Source organism: Sciurus carolinensis, chromosome 11 (genome assembly GCF_902686445.1).
Source record: "Sciurus carolinensis chromosome 11, mSciCar1.2, whole genome shotgun sequence".
In the NCBI taxonomy this organism is placed as follows: Eukaryota; Metazoa; Chordata; class Mammalia; order Rodentia; family Sciuridae; genus Sciurus; species Sciurus carolinensis.
The window spans coordinates 71,489,507-71,514,228 of NC_062223.1; the positions used below are offsets into that span (position 1 = coordinate 71,489,507).

General features: G+C 36.9%; 1 pseudogene; it reads right to left on the reverse strand.

The window, feature by feature from the left end:
• Positions 1-835: 835 nt before the first annotated feature.
• On the reverse strand, positions 836-6,346 carry LOC124959525 (olfactory receptor 52E8-like; annotated as a pseudogene).
• Between the last annotated feature and the right edge of the window lie 18,376 nt (positions 6,347-24,722).

The window sequence follows — 24,722 nt, forward strand, 5'->3', positions numbered from 1 at the left end:
TTAAATTAGTAGAAATCAGTAGGAATGTCAGAGAAGTCATCAGTGAATAAACTGTGAATAGGAACTTCTAATGTCCCATTTGAACTTTTCTTTGCTTGAGTAACATTCTACTTAAATTATTCACTCCTTTAAAATTGTTTTATTGTAAATCAACATTCTCTTTTCTGCTGCCATTTATGAAATCCATGAATTTATTATTTATTTACTTTGGCAATTTTATATACTTTGTATATAACTTGGTATATAACTTTGTGTATAACTTTCCTATATTCCAATTTTGTAAGGTTCTTTAAAATATGTTTTCTGTTCCCATCCACTTTTTCACATTTTTTCTTTTAAAGTTCATGAGTATTTTTATTTTTTTCTGACACATTTTGATACTCAAAGTCATCCAGTTAAATGCCAATACACAAAATAAATAAATATTTATTCTTGTTCTCTCTGTAATGTGTGACTCAACTCCCCCCCCATATCTCACACCCTGTTCCTCCTCTTCATGTGCATTATCATTACCCAAATCCCAGTTCTCCTGTCGGACCACATGGCCTCTAACTGAATATCTCTCTGAAGGAAATTGTGTTACTACTTTAAAGAGATCTATAGCCAGATAGTTTTAACAGTAAGTTCTTCCCTCAATGAATACGAGTGCTCCTCCTTGAAACTGACTTTTGTACAGCATATCCTGTGTTACGACTCCTTAGAGACTATGTACTCACATACACAAGCACACATGTCTCCAATAATGGTCAATATTCCCTACATAGGTATTTATGTATATATTATATGTATAAAATTGAAGATGAATTTGATAAAAAGAATGCTTTATTAATTTTTATCATAAGTTGCAATCTTTTGGATTATGTAAGTTCCATAACATGAACAAGCTACCTCTCATCCAATCTTTTTTAGCAAAGAGACTCTTGACCCGCTCCCGGATCTGCTTGGTTCTGATGCCATAAATGACTGGGTTGAGGACAGGGAGATGACTACATAGAGATTAGCCAGGAGGATATGGATATACTGGGGGATGTTATGACCAAAGCTGTGCGTGAGGAAGGAGAAAAGAGCTGGGCCAAAGAAGGCTAAAATGACACAGGTATGGGAGCTGCAGGTGTTGAGAGCCTTCAGGCGGGCATCGTGGGAAGGAAGGTGGAAGACAGCATGTAAAATCTTAGCATAGGAGATAATGATAAGAAGCACATCCAGGAACAAGATAGAAATATTCCCTAGACCATAATAGACATTGGCACTGATGCTGGCACAAGCCAGACGTGCCACTCCCATGTGCTCACAGTAGGTATGAGGGATGATTCTACGCCCACAGTAAGGCAGCCTCAGGAGGAGAAAAACGATGGGTGCAATCATACACAAGCTTCTTAGAACCCCGGCCGCAGCAATCACCCCAATGATTCTGTTGATGAGGATTGTGGTGTACCTGAGAGGGTTACAAATAGCCACATAGCGATCGAAACCCATGGCCAGAAGTACAATGCTCTCCATGACTGTGAAAAAGTGGACAAAAAAGACTTGAGCCACACAGCACCTAAAGCACAGCTCCTGAAGGTTGAACCACAAGATGCCCAGCATCCTGGGGATAGTAGTGGTAGAGAGGCTCAGGTCGATCGCCGACAGCATGACCAGAAAGTAGAACATGGGTTGGTGGAGTCCAGGATCAGTCCACATCACAACAGAATGATAAGGTTTCCCACGAGAGCTGTCAGGTACAGGACACAGAAGGGAAAGCCAAGGCAGACCTGTGCCCCCTCCTGTCGGGGTTTCAGCCGGACCCCTGGCCCTAGGTGTGGCAAGGCTAAGATGGCGCCTGGCAGTGAGCCAGAGCAGTTAACTTTTGCACAAACAACTGACATTATTTTGAGGAAGTTCCAGGGATTGGCTAAGCTCCCTGATGGACAGTACAGGTCCACTGTATGCCTGCCTTTGCTGCCTGTATCTGTTAATGCTCCCCCCTCGTGCGAAAATGCTGATTGGTTACTGTACTATAGATATTGACGTGTAAGTTCCTCAAAGGGGAGAACAAAGAGGAGAACAAAGAAAGAACTATGAGGAAGTAAGCGCGCAAAATAAAGAGCTCATAAGAACCAGGTTTGCGTCTCGTCTCTCTGCGGGCAGGGAGCGCGACAAATGGTGCCGAAATCCCCGGATCCAAAGAACAATAATTTTTCACAGACAAGGGTAAGTTAAGTGGTAAGTAATAAATTAATAAAATAATAAAGCAATAAAGTAATAAAGTAAGTAAGGCTAGAAAGCCCGGTAACAGAGAAATATTAATAGGCTTTAAGCCCGGTAACAGAGAAATATTAATAGGCTTTAAGCCCGGTAACAGAGAAATATTAATAGGCTTTAAGCCCGGTAACAGAGAAATATTAATAGGCTTTAAGCCCGGTAACAGAGAAATATTAATAGGCTTTAAGCCCGGTAACAGAGAAATATTAATAGGCTTTAAGCCCGGTAACAGAGAAATATTAATAGGCTTTAAGCCCGGTAACAGAGAAATATTAATAGGCTTTAAGCCCGGTAACAGAGAAATATTAATAGGCTTTAAGCCCGGTAACAGAGAAATATTAATAGGCTTTAAGCCCGGTAGCAGAGAAATATTAATAGGCTTTAAGCCCGGTAGCAGAGAAAAATTAATAGGCTTTAAGCCCGGTAGCAGAGAAAAAATTAATAGGCTGAAAGCCCGGTAAAAGTTCACAGAAGGCAGGTTCGTTGCCCGGTAAAATTAGTTAGTTTCAATTTATGAAGTGGTACCAAACTGTGTGTGTGGTGTGTTATTTTTGTGTTTGTTGTGTGGCTTGTTTGTGTGCTTGGAGCTCTTAGTGCTGTAAGATTTAATCATAGGAACAGAACTGTCTAAAACTAGAATGCAACAGCCTCTTAGGGAGTTGCTAAAAAGTCATGGAATGTTCCACAGTGGGAACATAAAATAGTAGCCATAGTCCCCACAAGTATTGGGAGATAATTGTTTCATAATTTTCTGCATTCAAACCTAACCTGATTTCTCAACCAGGTAAAAAAGGGTTAAAAAGTCCTGGGTGATCCTCCCTCCCCCTGCCACATTGGAATGTAACTACAGCGTCTCAAGGAGAAAAGGGGGGTAACCTAAAGATAAGAAGAAAAGAAGAAAAAAAAAGTGTCCGTTTTAAACTCCTGGGCCGCTACACAAAACTAACTTATTCTTCAGGATTCTTGTTTTGTTTTGTTTTTTCTTTAATGCTGTATTTTTGAGCTCATAATTTTGATCCTACATACCTAGGTTAATGATTTTATTTTTGATCAGTTCTATTTTTTATTCAACTGAAGTTTTTAAACAGCTGTTTCATTGCAATGAACATTTACCTATAAAGTTACAAGGCCTTTGATTTTGTGTTATGTGTTATGTTGTGCTGTGTAATGTCATGTTTTGTCTGCGTCAAAACTGAATGCTCTTAAAATTAAAATTTAAAAATGAATCCAAATACTTTTAATTCACGTGATTTAAAGGTTCAATTCAAATTGGGTAAACTAATGAAAGTAAAATGTCTTTAAAAATAACTTGCAAGTCTCCAGGTGGTCAAACTAATGAAATGTTAATGTTAAACAATGTCTAATATCAATTGCTTCTAGGACTTTTCTTCAGCAGGAAAGAGGCAACGGATCCTGTTCAGGACACTTGTCTGATATCTTGGTTTTATAAAATAAATAAATTGGAGTTAACATGTATGGGATTACTCAAATGTGTTTGTAGAGATGTCTGGTTAATTTACAAAGTTAAAATGCTAATTGTTATATAACATCAAATACTTTTAACTCCTTAAATTACATGGGGTATCATACTTAAACATTATTGGTGTTTTCATAGGTTGGTAAATAAAAAGGGTTTAAACTTGCTTTGTGTCATCACTAAACTAAAAACAAGGTTATTAGAAGTTATGTCCTAACAAGTGGAATTCTATATATAAAGGGTCCCAAAAGTTTCAACTGTGTTTCAATTAAGAGTACTATAAACAACAAAATATTTAATCTTATTAAAATAGGGTGATTTATCTAAATTCAAAAATTTCATAAGAGTTGTTTCAGAATGTGAACAAAAAGGGGTCAACAGATAGGAAAAAAAAATAAAAGGGTCTGGATATGAAAATGTATTTAGTAAAAGGTAAAAGAAAATGTTTCTGGATAAAAAAGTCTGTGTGTAACAAAGGACAAGTTTCAACAAATCTGTGTGTAACTAAGTTGGTTGTATGTATGTAAATCAGCTAAAGCTATTTAAGGTTTTTCCTAAGGTGAAATACTAATGTTCTGATATAAGCCAAAGTTTAATCTATATGGTAATATGACATGGTAAAATAACAAAGTTTTCTTAAAAACACCAATTCATTCTTAACTTTGTGTCTCTTAAGTTTTATTCTTTAAAACAATTGTCTTAAAAATAGGGGTTTATACAATTATGGTTAAACAACTGTTAAAGATTGTACTACATTATAAAGTCTAAATTTTTCTTTAAAAACTAAAATTGGTACGAACCAATTCCTCACTAAAATTAAAATAACTCTAACCACAGATGTACCTTATAACCCACAAAAACAAGGTATTGTTAAACATGCACATCTCACCCTCAAAAATGCTCTTTATAAACAAAAAGGGGGAATAGAGGAGACCTTCAGGTCCCCTAAAGATAAACTTTCTCTTTGTCTCTTTGTTTGGGTTTTTTTTTTAACTGTGGGTAATAAGGGTAACTCGGTGCTTTACTGGAGCTGCGGCTCAGTTTGTGTGTTTCCACGGAATAAACTAACTTACAACCTCTTTTTAGTCTCTTAGGAGGAACAGTTCAACTATGTAACAAAGCAACTGCTTCTCTCAATTGTACTTCAGATTTGTGCTATCTCTCAATGTTAAAATGCTTCTAGGTTCCTGCTGGCAGACTTAATGTGTGTTCCTACCTTCCTACCAGTCCCAGTCTATGTTACAGATGATGAATTGCCAGTATTGCTTTCTAGAAACAAGAGAGACTTTGGAATCACCGCAGCAGTCATTACCACCATAGTTGCATCAGCAGCAGCAGCCGCCGCAGCAGCTGTAGCCTTAACTACGTCTGTACAATCTGCAGCCACAATCAATAAGGTGGTTCAACAGACTGCTACTGCCTTATCTACTCAGCAGACAGTGGATCAACACTTAAAAGCAGGGATTCTTTTAGTGAACCAGCGAGTGGACTTACTTCAAGAACAAATGGACATTTTGCAGGAACTGTTAAGCATAGGATGCATTTATCACCTAAGAGGACTTTGTGTTACACCCATAGCTTATCATAACTTCAGCTATGCAGCAAACTTGTCTAGAATCTTGTCTGCTCAGCTACAAACAAATTGGTCTTATACATTTGATAATCTTACTGCTATTCTTAGATCTCAAATTGTTAGTCTCAATGCTACTAGAGTTAATGTAGCCCCTATGTCCGAAGTGCTAAGTTGGCTATCCTCTTCTTTCAGTTTTGTAAAACAATGGGCAGGTATGGGAGCCTTTTGTATGTTCATGGTTGTTGCTGTTGTCTTCCTCACACGCTTTATCATGCGCATGCGCCGAGATCAAGCTAGAGATCGTATCATTTTCCATCAGGCCATGGCTGCCCTAGAGGCCGGCAGTTCCCCACAAGTACGGCTCACGATGCTGGATCGCTAGCCAGACGGGTAAGGAAGGAGGTGACCACCGTACCGACCTAAGACAGGAGCTGTAGCATGCTCTGCAGTTATCCGATGACGGGTAAGGACGGTGGTTGACCACTCCGCCTAAGACAGGCACGGTCCCGAGCTTTCCTTTTCTTTTTAAAAGAGAAAAGGGGGAACTGTCGGGGTTTCGGCCGGACCCCTGGCCCTAGGTGTGGCAAGGCTAAGATGGCGCCTGGCAGTGAGCCAGAGCAGTTAACTTTTGCACAAACAACTGACATTATTTTGAGGAAGTTCCAGGGATTGGCTAAGCTCCCTGATGGACAGTACAGGTCCACTGTATGCCTGCCTTTGCTGCCTGTATCTGTTAATGCTCCCCCCTCGTGTGAAAATGCTGATTGGTTACTGTACTATAGATATTGAAGTGTAAGTTCCTCAAAGGGGAGAACAAAGAGGAGAACAAAGAAAGAACTATGAGGAAGTAAGCGCGCAAAATAAAGAGCTCATAAGAACCAGGTTTGCGTCTCGTCTCTCTGCGGGCAGGGAGCGCGACAGTTTCCCACGAGAGCTGTCAGGTACAGGACGCAGAAGGGAAAGCCAAGGCAGACCTGTGCCGCCTCCAATCCCGGAATTCCCAAGAGAAGGAATGAGGAAGGGTGGGACTCAGAGGCATTGGGAGAAGTCATTCTTCTGCAGGCTCAGGGCGACCATGGTTTTAAAGGTGGCTGCCGGTTCCCATTGGGCAGTGTCTCCAGACCTCATTGAACTCTACAAAATCCAAGACAAAAAGAGGCTTCAAGCAGAGGACTTATAATAGGAATGTCTCTCTAAAGGTCTTTGATTATTTTCCTTTACTTCCACTCTCCATCATAATTCCAGTGACACTCCTTACTTGTACCAAAAGTGGGAAAGGATGAGCAGCTGAGTAGAAGCTAACACCACAGGTCTTCTAAGATTATGGGCTCAGAGAAAAGAAATGTAATTACTCCCCTCTTCTTCAAGAAAAGACCATGATAAGGAGATGAGAAACATGATGATAATCACTACCATAATAATAACAGCTATGTCTAATTTGATATATGTATTATTTTTCAGACATTGTATCTAAAATTATTTATATGTGTCATCTCATTTAGTTCCCCCCACAATTCCCTGACAGAAAATACTACTAGTATCTGGTTTTATGGAAAAGAAAACTTTTGATAAAGTTATTAAATTTCCATTTCTTTGGAAGTTTGTAAGCCGAAGAGTCAAGATTTGAAAACAGTTTGGAACTAGGCTATGTGACATTGATTTGGATCTGTCTGTGCAATACTTGCTAATGGAGACAGTGATAGAAAGAAAAGTAAGGTCTGAGGAGAGTGAAGGATCTAGAATAGACAAAACTTCCTCTCAGGAGAGTTATTCTGTCAATTTACACTACTGGGATTTGAGACTTTCTATAAAGCTATGTTAGTGTACCTGCTCCAAAAAATAAATAAATAAATAATTAAGGGAACAAAATTGAGAATCGAGAAACAAATTCACACATTAGCATCCAGGTTTTTAAAAGTAAATATTGCTGAGTGTGGTGGCTCATGCCTATAAACCCCAAAACTCAGGAGGTTGAGGCAGGAGGATTGCAAGTTCAAGGCCAACTTGGAACTTGGTTAAACCCTGTTTCAAAGTAAATAATAAGAAAGGCTGTATGTAGCTCAGTGGTAGAGCAATCCTGAGTTAAATCCCTAGTACTGTTGAAACGCTGGAGAGAGAGAGAGGAGAGAGTGAGTGGAGGAGAGTATTATATTATGCATGTTGATGCACCTATCCAGGTTGACTGATGCCACATGATCAAAAACCTCCACTCCAAGTCCTACTTTTGATCTTTCTGGCATGGCTAGCCCCTAGCCTAGGACCTGGTATTTCCAGTCCCCACTTAAAACAAAGACACTCCTAACAAGTATGGTGTACATTACAACCAGAAGCCAAGAGCAAAGGTCGGACCTCTTGAGGGCCATCAAAATTCTTTGTTGTTGTTGTTGTTGAACGCAGGGCCTTGTGCATGCAAGGCAAGCACAATACCAACTGAGCTATATCCCCAGCCCCCAAAGTCAAATTCTTTACTCTACATTTGCTCATTTAGTTACAAGGCTTTCATTTTTCATTGCTGTGTCTAAGCTTTTTACCTCAGGCTTCACCTGGGGCCCTGGATTCAGTCATAAATTTAGATCTCCCCATAATCAAGTTTGGGTTCAGTCTAATCCCTTTGAAGCATGAAGACTGAAGAGACACCAGCAGCTGATCACCAGACTGCATCCTTTTCTTTAGCAGAGTGTGTGTGCAGCCATCTAACTACAAAGACTTCAAGCTCATTCCTCTATCCTTTGCCTACTATGGCTTTTCAAAATAAAGCTGAATACCATTCACTCTATGTCCATAAAGGCAATATGTGTAGAAAGAATGAGCAAAACATAGGGTATGAAGGTGTGGCACTGAGGCACGGGATAGAGTCCTGATTCTGTTCTTGTCTTTCCGATTTTATGTAAGTTACTTCATTTTCTGAGTTTTGGTTTTATATAGAAATCAGCATAGTACTATGTACAGTATTATTGGGTGAGGTAAATGAGGTCATATATGTCTGAAATATTTTAGGTGCCCATCAAGTATCTAGTTCCCCTACTTCTTCCCAACTTATTCCTTCTCTATCCCTAGATCACAAATATGTGACATTTCACTCCCTAACCCAGTACACTAGGTCTTGATTCAATTTTTGTGAGTCCAAATTCCAGGTCTAAACAAACACTGTAAACACTTACCAAGATTTCCTCCTCTATCTCAGGGAGTCATGTAACAACTGTGCCTTTGGTTTGTGTATATGTATGGTTCTAAAAAGATCATCAGTGCACCTTCAGAGATGTTAGTAAAAATGTGTGTGTGTGTGTGTGTGTGTGTGTGTGTGTGTGTTGACAGGGTGGAAGATTAGTAATGAAGTCTCCAGGTGCCTGAGCATCTTCTGTTCAAGTGAATAGTAATTCCCCCTTGTCATTACATCAGCTAAACAGAGCCTTCAGGGAAATCTGAACATTCTGACCCTGACTTGGACAACTGTCAGTTCTTGTTATTGCACATAATATTTATGACAGGACCCATTTTATCTTTTGCTCTCCTTTCTGAAACTTCTGACAGTCCATGTACTACTTGGAATAATCCTTTGGGCCCTGCTGGACATTTACATAACCCATTCTGTTTCTTTTTATTTTCACAAAATGCTTATGCTATACAATTTACTATTTAAAAACTTACAATTTACTGAACTCTTTTGTCTTTTGCAATTATCACTGCTATTTAGTTCTAGGAAGCTTTGAATACTCTAAGAGTAAGAACTATATGTACTGAGTGGTCACTACCCCTTCCTCCCTCCTTTCATCTCCTGAGAACCAATACTCTGCTTTCTGCTTCTGTGAATTTTCTCTATTAGCTTATTGTGGATGGTTCATATAAATGGAGTCATGTAATATGTAGCCTTTTGTGTATGACTTCTTTCACTTAGCCTAATAGTTTCAGATTGCATACATATTATAGCATGTAGCAGTATTTCATCCCTTTTAATGCGTAGGTAGTATTCCATTGTGTGATTAAATCATATTCTGTTTATATATTCATCAGTGGATGGATATTTGGGTTGTTTCAAATTTGGCTATCACAAATAGTGTTTCTATAAATACTGTTTGCACAAGCTTTATTTGATCTCCTGTTTCCACATCTTTTGGACATACACACAAGGGTGGAATTTGGGGTCTTCTGATATTTCTGCTTCACTCTCTGAAGAAACACCAAATTGTTTTCCATAAAGACTGCACAAATTTACATTCTTACAATGTGTGAGGCCCTCCACACCCACATCCTAAGATGTGTCATTTTACAACTTTTAAACCTGCAGCAATCCTAATGGTTTCCTAGTGGTATCTCGCTGGGTTTCAGATTTGCATTTACCTAATGACTAACGATGTTGCACATTATTAAAGGGCACTTTGACATTTTTACATCTTCTTTAAAGAAATGAAAATCAATTGGCAATTTACAATTAGCTCTATTTCCGTACTCTATTTTCTGGTCTATTTATTTATTAGTCCATATTAGCAGGAACACAACACTGTGTTTATAATTATAGCTATATGTGCAATAGGTCTTAGAGTTTAAGTTCTTCAAATGTGTTTTTGTATATTTTTCAAGGTCATTTACTATTAGTTTGCTACTCTAGATTATTTAAATTTTCATATGATTTCTAGAATCAGTCAATTGTTGCAGAAAAGATGTTTGTTATGATTTTGACTTGGAATGAGTTCATTCTGTAGATCAATACGGAAAATTGACATGAGTCTTCTGATAGATGAATGTGATATTTCTATTTATTTTAGGCTTCTTTGATTTCCCTCAGCAATTTTTTGTAGTTTTCTCTGTATGTCACAGATTTATGTCCAAATGTTTCATTTTTGGTATTATTTTAATTGACAATTTTTATTTCAATATCCAATTGTTTGTTGTCTCTATAGGGAAATGCAATTGAGTCTTTCTACATTTATCTTGTACCCTGAAATTTTGTTGAACACATCTATAGGTTCTCAGAGTGATTTTGTAGATTTTATTAGATTTTTCTGCATAGATAATCATTATAGGTGGCAAAATTAAGACTATTTTTCTTTCCAACCTAAACTTCTTTTAGTTTTCCTTTTCCACTTTCTCCTTTCCTTTTCCTGTTGTTTTACCCCTTATTCCACTGGATAGAGCTTTCAGTTCAATATTGAAAAGGAATGAGCAAAGTAGGCATCTTTTTCTTTTTTCTAATTTTAAAGGGAAAAAATTCAGTTTTTTACTGTTAAGAATGATGTTATCTATGATTTTTTCAAAGAGGTATTTTATCAAGTAGAGGAATTCTGTGTATCTGATTTGCTTTAGGAGTTTTTCAATAAAGACTTTTGGACTTTGTCAAAAAAATGTGTAGTGAAGACATTTGTTCCTATTTGATTGAGTTGTTTATTTTACATTGCTGAATTGTAAGAGTTCTTTATATATTCTGGCTCTTGGGTCCTTATCAGATATATGACTTTTCAATAATTTAACTCATCCTACTGATTTTTTTTCACTCTTTTGATAGGAAACATATTTGACTCTGATGAAATCCAACTTATTTATTTAATGGCTTCATTTTTGTAGTCCCATTTAAGAAGCCAAATCTGAGGTCATGAAGATTTATTCCTATAATTTATCCTAAGAGTTTTATTATTGTAGTTATGTTTAGGTCTTGATCTAGTTTAATTTAATTTTTGCATGTAGTGTCAGCTATCCAGCTGTATTGGTGTCATTTATTGATGAGATTATTCTTTCCTCCCATGAATGATTATGGCACCATTGACTTTGAACTCCTGATCCTCCTGCCTCAGCCTCCTGAGCCATGGGATTACAGGCATGTGCCACTGTGCCTGGCATTTATATAGTTTTTTAATTGGTGCCTTGTGGATATATATGATGGTGAGATCCATTGTCGTATATTTGTATATGTGCATAGAGAGTTGGGTCAGATTCATTCCACTGTTCTTCCCTTATTGCATTCCTCCTACCTTCCCATCAATCCCTTCATCTACTCTCCTGATCATCCTTCTTTTTTGTTGGATCCTCATTTTTTTTTCCTTTCTCTTTCTCTCTTTCTGTACTCCCTCTCTTCTTATTTTAGAGTAACTTCTGCATATCAGAGAAAATATTCCTCTTTTGACTTTTTGAGATGGGCTTATTTCACTTAGCATCATAGTCTCCAGTTCCATCCATTTACCAGTAAAAGTCATCATTTCATTCTTCTTTATGGTCAAGTAATACTCCATTGTGTATATATACCACATTCTCTTCATCCATTCGCCTGTTGAAGGTCACCTACTTGATTCCATAGCTTGACTATTATGAATTGCCAGCATCACACTTTTTGAGTACTGTAGCTTTAGAGGATGTTTTGAAACAGTGATTCCTATAAATTTTTTTAAATTTTCAGATTATTTTAGCTGTTCAAGGACTTTGCCCTTTCATGCTCTTTCATGTAAATTTCAGGATCATACTACAAGAAGAAAAACAAAACAACTTTGACATTTGGGGAGTGAGTATACATTTTATATAGAATCACTCTGGGGAAAATTGCTATCCTAACAATATTTCCTCCCAGTCTATGAATACAAAATGTCTTTCCAGTGATGTTTTGTAGTTTTCAGTGCACATATCTTACATTTCTGTGGCTAAACTTGTCTCTAATTGTTTCACAATTTTTAATGTTATTGTACATGAAAATGTTTTCTTAATTTCAGTTTTGAAATTTACATGACTGGTGTATAGAAATACAACAGATTTCTGCATGTTAATATTGTATTGTGTAATTTTATTGAATTGTAAATTAACTCTAATATATTTTTTATAATTTTCTAATTCTAAGTTTATGTAACCTGCAAATTAAGACAGTTTACTCCTTTCTTTATGACTTGCATGACTCTTCTTTCTTTTTCTTGTCTAATTTGTGTGGCCAGAAATCACACAGCTGGGAGCAGTGGTGAATGCCTGTAATCCCAGTGACTCAGGAGACTGAGGCAGGAGGATTGCCAGTTCAAAGTCAGTCTCAACAATTTAGTTAGATCCTAAGAAACTTAGCAAGGTTCTGTCTCAATATAAAACATAAAAAAGGCTGAGGATATTGCTTAGTGGTTAAGTGCCCTTGGTTCAATCCCTGGTCCAAAAAAAAAAAAAAAAAAAAGAAAATTCATTGCAATGTCAAATAGCAGTGGTGAAAGCAAGTGTTTTTGTCTTCTTCCTGAACTTAAAGACAAAGTTTACTTTTTCCCTTGAGTATTCTCCATTGTGTATAATACAAGCTCTGTCTTTTTCATAAATAATCTTTGTAAGAGGAATTTTTCTTGCATTTTTATTTTGTTGAGGTTTCTTTTTTTATCATGAAAAGGTGTTGAATTTTGTCAAATGCTTTTTCTGCATCAACTGAGATAATAATTTTCCCTTTGTTCTATCAACATGATGTATAGTATTAATTGATTTTTCTGTGTTGAACCCCTCTTACATTCCTACTTGATTATGGTATATAATCCTACAGTGTGCAGTTGGATGTGTTTGCTAGTAGCTAGCATTTTCTTGAGGTGTTTGCATCAATATTCAAAAGAAATATTGTTCATTTTTGTTATTAAAAGAATTTGAACATTTTGAAATGTAACAGTAAAATCCACTAAGTTTGTATCTGTACCTGTGTGTATGTGAGTGAGTGTGTGTGTGTGTGTGTGTGAGAGAGAGAGAGAGAGTTGCCGCTTGCCGCCGACCAGCAGGACAAATGACACGTACACTTCAGAAGTTCATGAAGCAGCTTCCCTTTATTGGGATAACACCCTCAATATATAAGCAGTCTCATGCATAAGCAATTGTAATCAGATATGTCCATCCAATCCTATTAAAGGTCAAGCGATCACGAGCTGAAGCATACATGTAAGATATATCTGTCCACGCGCTAAGCGGCTGAACTAATTGTCATACAGCTAATGATAAACGCTTCCTGTTTTTCTCAAGGTGCATTCAGCATGCCCTTTGGCTCTCTGCCAGTCGCCAGCTTGGATGCAGGTGGTGTAACCCTGGGCCCTGGGTCTCCACGGCCACATCTCCCCCTTTCTGTTTATAAAAGAGACCTTGCCTGTCTTAGGTTGTCCAGGATGGAGCCACATCCTTACTCTTCATTGGACAATGAGGCTCTACCCCTCATTTCCTGTCTTAGGTCAGTATGAGTTCCCCATGAATTTTACCCTTCTTTGACTACCGGTCTAGCATATTTAAGCAGACTTGGGGGGATGAGCCAGCATCAATTACAACGAAAGCTTGGCAAATAATGGTTGTTTCTCTGCACCAATGGATACACATTTTGTATAAACACTATATGCACAGAACAGATACAACACACACAATAAACCTCCCATGGACAAAAACCCAAATCATTCTTTTCCCCATTGAACAGCGGACTGGAGAAATTGGCCAATTTTTGTAAAAATAGGAGGATATAGAATAGAAGAGTTGGTAAGGGGTACAGGATAGGGCCATGTCTTTACTATCCCCCATAGTTCACGCGAGTCTCCTCCATTAACTTGGTGAGAAATCGCCAACACCATCAGCGGGAGAAGCCTCCTCATCTTCTTCCTGTTTTTGAGTCTCTGTTGAAGCCTTGACCAATCCCTCCGGCACCCAAATTGACAATTGTGTGTCCTGTGGGAAAACACAAACAGATCCTCAGGTCCAGATTAACACTGGATCCGGGCCTTTCCATTGTCCCGATAGAATGTCATTCCAGAGCACTTGAGGTAGATGTTTTTTATTAGACTCTGAATGACGGTCAGCAGCCAATCGGCCCTCAGAATCCAGATTTAAAAAATTTAAGATGAACAAGGCAACAGATAATTTGTCTTTTGGGGATCTGTATGATGCCCCTATTCCCCCTTTTTGTTTATAAAGCATGTTTTTAAGCGTCAAATGGGCACGCTCAACAATGCTTTGTCCAGTAGGATTATAGGGAATTCCTGTGACATGTTGATACCAAAGGTGGAACAAAATTGTTTAAAGGCCTGGGACATATATCCAGGACCATTATCTGTTTTAATATGTTTGGGAACCCCCAGGATGGAGAAAGAGTGTAAACAGTGTGTTATTACATCTTTGGTTTTTTCTCCAGTATGAACAGAGGCCATAATAAATCCTGAATAGGTATCTATAGACACATGAATGAATTGTAGTTTCCCAAATTATGAATAATGAGTTATATCCATTTGCCAAATATGATTGGGCTGAAGCCCTTTTGGATTTACTCCTAACGAGGGGTTAAGAATAAGTGTAGCACATTTAGCACAAGACTTGACTATGTCCTGAGCTGTTGCCTTAGTAATTTTATAGCGTGTACATAGAGTGAAAGCATTTACATGAAAATTGGAATGAAAAGCTTTTGCATTTTCAAGCATATTAAAGATGTGTGGGTCTCTGGTGGCCATGTCTGTTAAATCATTGTGTAAACTTAGAGGACCTGGAAGGCCAGTATAAGCCTGAACATGCCCAATAAAAAAAGGATCTTTTCTGTCCCAGATAAGTTTTTGTAAGCATTGTAAATATTTAGTAATAGTGGAGGTGAGAGAAATCAGACCAGTTAATTCTAAATTTTGAATAGCATTAACAACGTATTTGCTATCAGAGAATAGGTTAAAAGGCTCATGGTGGGTTTTGAATACTTCTATAGCTACTAATAGTTCTGTTTGTTGTGCAGATAGAGTATTAAACAGCAATGTTTCTGTAACACTATCTATAGTAATAGCACCGGTACCATTTTTTTGATCTATCAGTAAATATAAGGGTAGCTCCTACAATAGGTTCTTTTCGGGTAACTTTAGGAAAAATTATAGGATGTTGACTCCAAAACTGGAGAAGAGGATCAGATGGCAAATGATTGTCAAACACAGCAGAAATACTTGTAAAGACTATAGCCCATGAATTTGAATTATTAATAAGATATTGTATCTGATCAGTAGTAGTATATAGAGCAGTGATTGTTGAGGGATGTGATCCAAAGGTGGAAAGAGATATTTTTAAAGCTTTAAGGATTAATTCTGCCACAGATTCAGTAAACAAGGATAAGACCTTGTTAGGGGCATAATTCATGTGAACCCATAGAATAGGACCCTATTGCCAAAACACTCCTGTGGGTAACTTATTTGTGGCCAAGACAATGAATGATAAAGCCTTAGCTAGGTCAATACGATCAAGATGAACCTTTTCCATAGCTGTTTCAACAAGCTTGAGAGCTGTTCGAGCCTTAGGGGTAAACACCCACTTAGATAGGGGGTCAGAATCACCTTTAAGAATATCAAACAGGGGACTCATACTTGAGGTGGGTAAATGAAGGTAAGGTATAATCCAATTAATATCACCCAAAAGTTTTTGAAAATCATTTAAAGTTCTAAGTTTGTCCACCCGAATGGTAATTTTTATGGGTTTAACCATAGTTGCATTTATGATAGATCCCAGGAAGTTTTTGGTGTCTGTCATTTGTACTTTATCAATGGCAATATGTAAGCCCCATCTTTCCAGTGACTTTAGTAAGGAATTATAACATTGCTCTAAGACAGGGTTTTCCTTATGAGCTAGCAAAATATCATCCACATAATGACAGATTAAAAGTTGAGGGTTTTCTAGGCATATGGGTTCGATAGCCTTGCCTACATATATTTGACACATAGTGGGGCTGTTGGCCATGCCTTGTGGGAGGACTATCCATTCATATCTTTTATTAGGAGAGCTATCATTAAGTGAGGGCACAGTAAATGCGAACCTTTTGGTGTCTGAGGGATGAAACGGAATGGAAAAGAAGCAATCTTTTATTTCAATTATAATGGAGGGCCAATTAACTGGGATAGTCAATAAAGTAGGTAATCATAATTGAATAGGTCCCATGGGCTCCATTATAGAATTTACTGCTCTTTGGTCATGTAATAGCCTCCATTTTCCTGATTTCTTTTGTATTATGAATATTGGTGTTACCAGGAATATTGGGAACACTAATCGAGATTCTACCTCAGCCCACTGTCTGGGGGCTGCCCCTGTGCAGCAAGTACATGCGCCCCTACAACTTGGAAAAGAGTGGTGACCTGGATTATACGCCGGAGGGCATGGCGCGGTAGGAACTAAATGCCACTGAGAGAACTTCTTTTCTAGCTCTGTCTCAGATAGCTCCTGTTCTTCAGAGTCACATCCCTGTTCGGAGTTTGAACATTTACTTTCTCTTTCAGAAGCTCGACTTGATTGTCTTCGTTTACAGTTTCTAATATTTTTTCCCCTTCTCTTAACTGTTCTTGAAATTTTGGTTTTTTGGAAGTCAGACAGAAATGAACTAATGTCCATATCGCCACAACAACAACAAACAGAAACCAAACAAGAAAAGGTAACACAAATAACACCTTACACATATTCATTTACTACAGGACGTCCTTTGCTGTCTCTTGGGACAGCCTTTCGTTACATTTCCTCACTAAGGGAAGCTTCTGTTAAACCTTAAGGCTACCTTTTCCTCAAATAGGGAAACCTGCTAGTTGACTGCTAGTTGACTGTGCTAGTGAAAAATTTTCTTCTTTATTACTTACCTGAGCGCTCACCATTCCCCATACAGGCCACCACTTGCCGCTTGCCGCCAACCAGTGGGACAAAGGACACGTACACTTCAGAAGTTCATGAAGCAGCTTCCCTTTATTGGGATAACACCCTCAATATATAAGCAGGTCCCTGCATAAGCAATTGTAATCAGATATGTCCATCCAATCCTATGAAAGGTCAAGTGATCAGGAGCTCAAGCATACATGTAAGATATATTCGTCCACGCGCTAAGCGGCTGAACTAATTGTCATACAGTCAATGGTGAACGCTTCCTGTTTTTCTCAAGGTGCATTCAGCATGCCCTTTGGCTCTCTGCCAATCGTTATCTTGGATGCAGGTGGCGTAACCCTGGGTCCCAGGTTTCGCACGCCACAGAGAATGAGAAATTTCTTGATGTATCATATATTTTCTTGTAGAATGTATCACATTCTACATTTTAATATCATTTCTTTAAAATCAGTCACAGGTGATCAATTAGGTCTTTTATGGGCATTTTACTTGTTTATTTTTTATTTCTTCTTTTTAGACATACATGATAGCAGAGTGTACTTTGACATATTATACTTAGAGTGTATGACATTCTAAATAGGATCCCAATTTTGCAGTTGTACCTCATGTGGAATTTCACTGGCAGTGCATTCATGTATGTACGTAGGAAAGATGGGGCATTTTAATAGAGATGTACATGTGCAGCGTTCTAGCTTCTCAGGAATATTTCAGGGCTTTGAGAAACTCCCTATAGTCAAGCATTCCTCAATTTTTCCCTGTGAGTATTTCAATTAGTCTCTTGTTAACTCTGATTCTTATTTCTATTTTAGGACGATATGTTCCTAAACAACTTCTGCTGATTCTCTTTGATGAACAACGCAGCAAAAATGAGTGAGCTCTGGGTGTCAGGATTACTATAGTTTTTTAGGAATTCTGTATCGGATAAAAACATTCAATTTTATTCCTACTTTCCAAACTTTTAACAGTTTGTTTTCAATTTATTTTCCAAAAGCATTGTGATAGCTCTGAAATTCTCCCCCACTTTCCTATAGTGCTAGATCACTCTGAACAATTATGGATGTTAAAGCACCTATACATTCTTGGGAAAAACCTACTTGTTCATAGTACATTACCTTAAAATATTGCAAGAATCGAATTGCTAATATTTTTATTAAGATTTACTTAAACTCATCTAAATGATTTTTCTATAACATTCCGTCCTTATACAATGTTTCTTAGGGTTTTATATCAAGTTTCAAAAATTTCATGACATGTTTATACAGTGTAATAAAAATTCACCTTTTTTCTATCCTATGGAAAATATTGTGATTTTATTTTTCTTTTAATGTACTAAAAAATCTGGTCCATAGATAGTTGATAGTCATGGATAATTTATTAGAAACATTTTCTTAATTTTATATTTATTCTGTCATATATAGGACATTGTAAAGGTTTTGCAGAATTTTCCATTATTTATTTTATCATTTTAATGAATTTGTTTCTTGAGAAATTTACTGTTTCAGTTTAAAATTTCTTTATATAAAGTGATTCACTAAAAGGTATAAAACACTGTTAAGAGAAATTAGAGAATACCCAGAGCTTCTGAAAGAGAAAAAGAAAAAATAAGGCTCATGAGAGAGAGAGAGAGAGAGAGAGAGAGAGAATTTGAAATATAATGAAAAGTTGTGCTATGTCATACTATGAACATGGATTGGAATTATTAATATTTTTTAAATGTTCACACTTCCCCAGTTATCTACAGAATCAATGCAAAACCTTTCAAAATTTTAATGTCTTTTGTCACAAAAATAGAAAAAAAATTCAAAAATTTGCTTGGATTTAAAAAATATCCTGAATAGCCAAAATAATCTTGAACAAAAACAAAACAAAATAAGACAAAAGGAAAACAAAACAAAAATACCAAAGCTTTGGGCATAATATTACCTGACTTCAAAATATGCTACAAAATTGGAGTAAACAGAACAGCATGGTAACAGTATAAAAAGAGACCTATAGACCAGGAAAACACAGAACAGAGAACTAAATGCATGCTTTTACAGTCAGTTTATCTTCAGGAAAGTTTCCAAAAACACAGAGTGGAGAAAGGACAATCTCTTTAACTAATGGTGTTGGATAAGATCTCAAAAGCATGGACAACAAAAGCAAAAACATCCAAAAGGGATTGCATCAAATGAAAGAAAAACTTCTGTGCAGCAAAGGAAATAATGGAATGAAGATACAACCTTTGCCATGGGAAAAAGATTTTCAAACTAAACATCTTATCAGGGGTTAAGGTACAAAATATATAAATAATTCAAACAACTCTTTACCAAGAAGTCAGACAACTTACTTAAAAATAGACAAGGATCTGAATAGACATTTCTCAAAGGAAATGTACATGTAACAATCAGTAAATGAAAAAAATTCTATGTCATTAATCATCAGGGCAATGCAGATTAAAACAAAAATGAGATAGCACCACACACTTGGTAAAGAGGCCATGATCAAAAAGACTAAAGATGAGTGTTGGGTAGGATATGGAGAAAAGAAAACTCTTCCACAGCTGTTGGTGGGAATATAAATTTATACAGCTATTGAAAAAAGCATGGGGATCCTCAAAAAATTAATATGGTACTACCACATATAATTCAGAAATCTTATTATCGGATACATATACAAAGAAAAATCAACTCAGTCGGTCAAAGAGATATCTGTTCCTTCATGCTCACTGAAGCATTATTCACATTAACCAAGACATGGAATCAATGTAACGTAACTGTCCATTGATGGAGGAATGGATATAGATGTGCTATCTATATGCAGTAGAGTATTATTCTGCTTTACAAAAGAAGGAAATTTTGTCATTCATGACAACATAAATGAACCTGGAGAAAATCATTCCAAGTAAAATAAGTCAATCACACAAAGGCAACTACTACATGATCTCATATGCATACAAATTATCCCATTCATAGAAGCAGATAGTAGAATGACAGTTGCTAGAAGCTAGAAGTTGATGTTGGGGAAATAATGTTCAAAGTTCATGAAGTTTAAATTAGTATAAGTAAGTTCTGGAGATCTGATTTACAGCATGGTTACTAGAGTTGATGCGGCATACATAAAAATCATTGAGAGTAGATCTTACAGGTGATGGATAGCTTAGCTTGATTGAATAATTTTGCAATGTATACATACATCAAAGTATCTCTGGTACACTATGAATACATATAATTTCTACTTGACATACTCGAATTAAGCTGAGTAAAGTAAAACAAAATAAATGCCTTTAATTAAAATTGTTCATAGTAACCTCTCATTTTCATTTATAATGTTTGATGTTGCTTTTTTTCTGTCTCATATTTTTAGAATTTCTATTGCTAAAGCTCTTTAATATTGATAGTCTTTAAAAAAAACAAGTTTCTTTCTTGATTGATCTACTTTGTGTTGTACTGAACTATTTTTTATTCTATGTTGTTCAATACTTTCTACTTTTGTTGTGTTAACTTTGCCATTTTCATTTACAAGCCATGGCTACTTACAACTTCACCATTTCTTCTTGCCCCCTGTAGGCATTTAAAGGTACACTCTTTACTCCCAGTCAATTTTAGCTGCATCATACTAATTTTTATGGAACAAATACTTTCTCAATATCCAATGTGTAAATGTCTGCCTTCAGTGTGATAGATGGAGAAACACCAGGCTTTATTATCATAGAAATCTGATCACCCTGTCAGAAAGGTGTAAGCGATTAACCTATGCAACAGAAATCACAAGAGAGTAAAGAAATCTCTTTGAATGGACAGTGTATATTGAGTTGTGAGAGAAGGTGGTCCAGCAGATGTCACTTAGGAAATTCAAAGACTAAAAAATACACTCCAGTGAATGTAGACACCTCTTTTTGAATTTATGTTGACTAATTTATAATCTCATGAACAATTAATCTAGTGATTCCTTTATTCCAGTCACTCCTAGCAACTGAGGATAAACTAATGGAAAGCATAGTCATTGTATCTTTTTTATAAAGCTCATGTTATAGTTATAATAAGGAAAAATTTTAAGAATTCATAATTCCAGATAGTGAAAAATGTTTTGGATAAGATAAAGCAGGCAAGGTAACAGACACAGTTGGGAGGAAGGTGAGTTTTGGTGAGTGCTCAGGGAAGACTGTGAGGAGACCTTGAGTGGAGACAGCATGAAGCAAGGCCCCTGAGCACCTTAGAGAAGACTGCTCCAGGGTCATACAGAATCCCTGAGTGAAACATCTGAGGAACAGCAGGAAGCTTCATGTGCCTACAGTGGAGAGGACAGAATGATTCCTAGGTGATATCTATGTATGTGAAGAACATCAAAAAATGTACAGGCCATCTTAAGGGGTTTAGATTGGATAATTTAGAAAATAAAGGGGGAAAATGAATGGAAAGAAATGAATAGATGACCAGAGACTGAATCCATGAAAAACCATATCAAAGAAATTTTTAAAAGGAAAATTAAATATTCTGTTAGGACTAAGTCCAAGGGAGGAATATATAGATGGTGATTGGGGACAGGAGAGAGAGGAGAACTGAAGATGGGATAAGAAAATGAGGGCAAATATCCAAACAATTCCCAGGAGCTTAGTGGTTTGATTGGAAATGAGAAATCAAGCAGATTCTATCAGTGTTGATAGAAGAATTGAAAGCAAAAGAATAGTAATAAACCCTTGCCTTGTTGTGTCAGTACAAGGAGAAAGCGTTTGAGCAGAGTTCTCCAGAGTCTATTAACCGAACTCTATCAGGGTTCCCAAGACACTATGCTTCTCATCTCAGGGGAAGCAGGGCTACAGGGAAAGCATAAATACCTTCTATTGAGCATCTTAAGTGGTGTTCATCAAGAACATGCTGAGGATGGTTTCTTAGAGATTTGGAGATCGAGGTAAGTTATATCATGGTTAGACTGTGAAAAAAAGCAAAAAGGATGGAGAAAGTTTTGGCTGAGCCATTAGGGAGAGAAGAGGAAAGGTGGAAGTACAAAACCAAGATGAAAGAGAATACACACTCACACTTACACTTATGCACCTACCCATACTTACATGTATGACCATGTAAAGGCTCCATGTAAAACCAAAGGGAGAAACCTGAGGAGGAAGGATTTGTGTCAATCTGTCTTGTGTCAATTTAGCTATTGTTTCTGACCCTGTAAACATATGCACACAGTGAAGAGCAAGAGTCAAGGACTAGATTTCTTTCCCCAGTATTTCCCATGCCCTTCTTTCCTTCCTCCGTCTTGATCACCTTCCTCTACTCTATTAGTTTCTCTTCTATTTCCATGAGATTCCTCTCCCCCATTTTCCTGTTTCTCTCTTCCTAGTTTCTGCATATGAGAGAAATCATTTGACCCTTGACTTTCCAATTCTGGCCTATTTAATTGAGAATAACATCCAGTTCCATCCACTTCCCAGCTAAAGTGATAATATCATTCTTTTTTATGGTTGACTAAAACTCCAAGGTGTGCATATATCACATTTTCTTTATTCATCTTTTGACAGACACATAAGCTATATGAATATACTGCAATGAACCACATACATAATATCTATTATTAAAGTGCATTAAGTAAAATAAGAACAATAGAAGGGAGAACTGTAAAGCAGAGCAAGCAGATCTGGGAAGGGAAGAGTGGAGGGAAAGGAAAAGCACTTGGAGATGAGATTGGTCAAATTATCTGCATGCGTCAATATGGCAAACTGAGTTCCACTATTATGTGAAATTACAATGCGCCAACAAAATAAAGAGACAGAGACTGTTCTAAGAACTGTACTAGGTATAACAAGATGATCCAAAACAGATTTTTAAGTGATAAAAACAAATATTTAGCTCAGAGGAATAGACTTTTGTGAATAGGACCTGCGCTAGATGATGAAGCATCTGAGACAGGGACAAGGTTGCATGATAGCAGGAAGGCCATGAGTCTGCAAGGTGAGCAAAGGTGGGAAAGAAGGCGACTTTAGTTCTTCTCTTCATGCTGTCAGTTCTAGGACATGTGGCTATCTGGATGTCTGGAAGCCAGGGGTCTATAGTTCCCTAAGAAGGTGATACATTCACAAAACGGTCGATAGACAACCAGATGGAATCCCACATGGCACTGTGGAATGAGTGGGTCAAATGAGGGGCTTGGGCCATCTTATTTCTGAACCCAGGACAGATTGGAGAATATATTAATACATGTTGAGATAATAAATCAGTTATCCCACTCCTGGATATTTATCCTAAAGAATTAAAGTCATCCATTCTACAGTGATACATACATACCCATGTTTTTAGCATCATGATCCACAATAGCCAAACTATGGAGCCAGCTCATGTGTCCATCATCAAATGAGTGGATAAAGAAAATGTGATATCTTTGCATAATGGAGTTTTTATTCAGCCATAACAATGAAATTATGTCATTTTCAGGAAAATGGATAGAACCTGAGAACAATATCTTGTACAAATAAGTCAAACTCAGAAGGTCAAGTGTCACATATTTTCTCTCATGTGGAATATAGAGAAAAAAAAATGAGAAGAAAGATGGTAGGGAATCTCAGGAAAATCAAAGGAAAATATGTAGAGTAGAGGAAAGGGACCAGGGGGAGTGAGAGGAAATAGAAAAGGGAAATATTGGGGAACGATATTGACTGAATTATATTTTCATATTGTGTGCATGTATGAATATGTAATGATAAATTCCACCATTATGTACAACTATAATACCCCAATAAATATGGAAAAAGAAGTCAGTATACATTTATAGGATGATTAAATGATTAGTTGTTTTGATCAAATGTTTATATATTTGGAAAGGATGTTCCAGAGAAGAGGAAGCACCAATTTTCAAACTCTCCTGAAAAATCCACAGAGATAAGTAGGATAAGTTGGTTTTCATGGGATTTAGTTCCTTTTTATTTTTTCAGTGTCTGCTATATGGAGACCCTGAATGTGACCAAAACGCCAGAGTTGAGTCTGGTCATCAGTCTGTGAAATCTCTGGATAAGGTCATTGAGTGGCTGATGGATTCCTTTTGGTGTCCTGATGGGACACTGTGCTTCTTTTCCCCCCCACTTTGTCTGATATCTAAACTTAAACTTCTGCGCATATTTCTACCATAAAAATTTTAGCACATTTTAAAAATTTACTTCAGAGTGGTGCTCCTTGAGGGTATGTGACCATTTTATTCTAATTGCCTGATCAATGCTGATACACAGACAGTCTCTTACATATTTAATGGAATAAATTATGAAAGATGCTTCTCCACCTAACTTGTGCATTCTCAACTAATGAAAAACAGAAGGATTATAACTTTATCTCTGATAGTTTCACATTATAAAATTGAGGACTTAACTTCCTCCTCCTTAGCACTAGTAACCCAAGTTTCTCTCTCTCTCTCTCATACACTCACACACACACACACACACACACACACACACACACACACACACTATTCCTGAGAGACTTTCCAAAATTATCAGATGATGTATCATTTCTGTTACTCTTCATAAGCAACAAATGGGTACTATTCACAAGGATTTGTGCTTTAATAGATTGAATGTAGGATGTACTGAAATTTATATACATTTATTTTTGATAGGGGTCATGACTTCCTCCATCATTTGTGTATTCTTAAATGTGAATTGAAGCTTTCTGTGCAGTTGTACACATCACCTTCAATCACTTCAGTCACTTCCACATTATAGGACAACTAGCTTTCCCCAAAGAAGTTCACAGTAAAGAACTTATTCCTTTCTTGTTTCAAATTTTGAATTTAGTATAAGTGCACAATTTACTGCAATAGAGACATCTATAATGACATAAGGACGGTGATAGAATCGAAGTATGAATCAAAATACAGGGTTCTACAGAACTACTT